Source organism: Propithecus coquereli, unplaced genomic scaffold (genome assembly GCF_000956105.1).
Source record: "Propithecus coquereli isolate 6110/MARCELLA unplaced genomic scaffold, Pcoq_1.0 Scaffold273, whole genome shotgun sequence".
Taxonomy (NCBI): Eukaryota; Metazoa; Chordata; class Mammalia; order Primates; family Indriidae; genus Propithecus; species Propithecus coquereli.
The window spans coordinates 2,637,547-2,640,986 of record NW_012148319.1 but is presented as its reverse complement, the minus strand read 5'-3'; the positions used below and the strand labels follow the sequence as shown (position 1 = coordinate 2,640,986).

Here is a 3,440-nt window from a genome sequence, read left to right as displayed (position 1 = left end):
TCAAGTGAAGAAGTGGGAGTGAAGAAGGAACAAAGGAATCTGTAACTGGTTGTGATCAGTTAGGTGTAAACACTACTGCACTCAGACCAACCTGTTTTTAATGAATTCATGCAATATCCTACACATTTTTGCTTTCTTTCCTAAGGACCTACAATCCATCTGATTGATGTTTTGTTTTTAAAATTTAGAAGCTCTTAGTTTTTGGTTCTAGAAACTACCTCTTCCTGTTTTTGAAAATTTAGAGTACATTTTCCTGTTTTCAGTGGTGTGAATCCTTTTGCATACTCTGTGATTACTTGGACTAGATAAAAATAGAAAGTATTTTCATGATTGTAGCCATCAGTTCTTTGGGTTTTGCGCAATGCAATTTGTTGGGTCTGTAGGCCAGTACTTGTTTAAAACAGATTTTTTAATTGTTTGTAGTTGGAAGGTGATCTGTTGCCATGGAATGTGAAAGCATCTAAATAGGAAAATATATGAGAAAGTATACAGTGTGTGACATACAGTAGGTGCTTCCGTAAATGTTCCTTCTTCACTTTCTTTGTGTTAACATTATACCATCTGCCCCAGACAGCCAGCCTATACTTTTTCATAACAGCTCTGTCAGCATACCTAAGCCTTAGAAATAGGTTATTTCCATGCAACTCTGTTGGTATTATATTTCTTTCCCTTATATGTATTTATTCCTCTCCCAAACTATTTCACAATACTTCCCATTTGAATATATATGCTAGAGATAGTTTGTATTAGAATGATAACATTTGATAAATACCAGTCATGCACTGTGATTCTGTTGTATAAATGCAGATAGAACCTAACTTTAAGATGAATTACTCTCTAAAAGTTTCTGCTTTAAAGTTGGGTTATGTTTAACCTATCCTGAACCTGAAATTCAGAATTATTTTATAATTTTTTTTTTTTTGAGATAGGGTCTTGCTCTGCTTTTTCAGCTAGAGTTCAGTGTCCTGCTCATAGCTCACTGTAGCCTCAAACTCCTGGGCTTAAGCGATCCTCTTGCCTCTGCCTTCCTAGTAGCTGGGACTATAGGTGTACACCACCATCCCTGGCTAACTTTTTTCTATTTTTTTGTAGAGATGGCATCTTGCTCTTGCTCTTGCTCTTGCTCTTGCTTTTGCTCTGGCTGATCTCAAACTCTTGGCCTCAAGAAATCCTTCCGCCTCAGCCTCCCAAAGTGCTAGCATTACAGGTGTGACCACTGCACCCGTCCTATTTTATAATTTATAAAAACGAATTTATAAAGTTCTATGCCCTAGGCTAAGTACTTAGTGTTTCCTTTAATCCTCACAACAGTTATGAAGTAGGAATTATCCTCCTTTTACAGAAGAGGAAACAGATTTCTGGCTAAAATAACCTATTGAAGGTTACACAACAGAAGGTAGTGGAGCTGGGATTTGAACCAGATCTGCCTTAAAAACTTACGCTCTTAACTACTTTAAAGGAAACAACCCTGATATAAGTGACAACATTGTTCTGTAAGGAAATGTGATTCAATTATGAGAGTCTATTAGTCTTGGAAATGTGTTACTTTTGGAACTATTTTCTCAGATGTAGCATATCCGTATTGCTGGGCTAAAGCTGGCTTTGGGACTACTACTTTCTTCCTTTATGTCTCTGGGATTCACTGGCATAGGCAGTTTTGGGAACATGTATTACCTCCCTACTTTTCACCCTTTTCCCTTCCCTCTGTGCACAGTGGTCCAGCCTTTAATATACTGGGTATTTATGAGTTAGATACTTGGAACTCCTGTAATATCAGCATTTATTTTATTTTATTTTATTTTTTTTGAGACAGAGTCTGGCTCTGTTGCCCGGGCTAGAGTGCCATGCGTCAGCCTAGCTCACAGCAACCTCAAACTCCTGGGCTCAAGCGATCCTCCTGCCTCAGCCTCCTGAGTAGCTGGGACTACAGATGTGCGCCACCATGCCCCGCTTCTTTTTCAGCCTTTATCAATGTAGATAGCTACATATTTGCAATGAGATTGTTTGTTATTGTGCCTTTTTTATTTAACCATAATACAATTTTCACCATTTATAAAGTCAGTATAGATCTAATATTTGAAAATGCTTGAAAAGATTTAACATTGTTTTAATTATTTAAAATGTCATCTAATCCTTGTCTTTTGTATTAACATGAGCAGAGAATTTTTTTTAGTGGGTCTTTTTATTGATTGTAGATTTCATTGTCACTGAAATACTACTTTCAGAACCCATAAAAGAAGTGCGCCACCAGAAATGAGTTAATAGCCAAGACTAACAATGATATATTCCCAAAAATTTTCAAAAGAAAACTCTTATTTCTAAGAACAGTCCAGTCTAATAATAAAACGAGAATCTCTCTGCTCCCAATTTTACTCACCAGAAATAACTTGTGTTATTTTTTTTCAGCTTTATTAGGGAATAATTGACAAATAAAAATTGTATATATTCAAGGTGTAGAACATGGTGTTTTGATATAAATATATCATGAAATGATTTCCACAATCAAGCTAATTCATGTATCTTCATCCTCACGGTACCTTTTTTGAGGGGGGCGGCAATGTGATGAGAAAGCATACTTAAGATCTACTCCTTTTGTGAATTTCAGATATACATTATTAACTATAGTCACCATGCTTGCTATACATTAGGCTTGCAGAACTTACTCATTTTATAACTACAAGTTTGTACCCTTTGACTTGTATTATACCCTTGTAACTTGTATTATTAATTTGGAATCATAAAGCACTCATGTCTTATTATTGCCTCATATTGAATTTTCAATGTTTCAAATAGGAATGGCTGCTAATTCAGGTCTTACCCAAATGATCTTTTTTGTAGTTGATATTTAAAAAATTATCCTTATTGTTAATTTTGACAAAGTTTCTAGACTGACAAGATATTTTAAATTTTGAGTCTTTCTCAGACTATTTACCTAAAGTTGGGGCATATATTTACCTTAAAATTCTTTTGTATTTCTTTTCTTAAAATTCTTTAGTTCCATTGAAGTCAATGGCATTTTGAAATAAGAAGGGCCAGGTACAGAGTTCTGTGAATATCACTAGAGATTTTGTGTGTTGACTTGAAGCCATATTTGGTACTTTCCAAGTATAGCAGTTTTATGATTGTACAACTAGCTGCATATCCAACTATAAAGTGTTATTAGCTCCATTTTTCCCCTCTTTTGACCACAAGGGAATTGTGGAAAAGTTTGTCAGATGTTTTGAAAACATTAAGATTTACCAAATATTGTATTTGTGATAGACCCCTAATTTATTACTGTTTGATAGACACTATATTACTATTTTAAAAAGATTAGTGGCCGGACGCGGTGGCTCATGCCTGTAATCCTAGCACTCTGGGAGACCGAGGCGGGTGGATTGTTTGAGCTCAGGAGTTCGAAACCAGCCTGAGCAAGAGCGAGACCCCGTCTCTACTAAAAT

At 35.7% G+C, this 3,440-nt stretch overlaps 1 protein-coding gene across 1 annotated transcript in view; it reads left to right on the top strand.

The window, feature by feature from the left end:
• The window catches only part of NUBPL (nucleotide binding protein-like), a 213,973-nt gene that overhangs the window by 2,942 nt on the left and 207,591 nt on the right, over window positions 1–3,440 (top strand). The window lies entirely within an intron of this gene.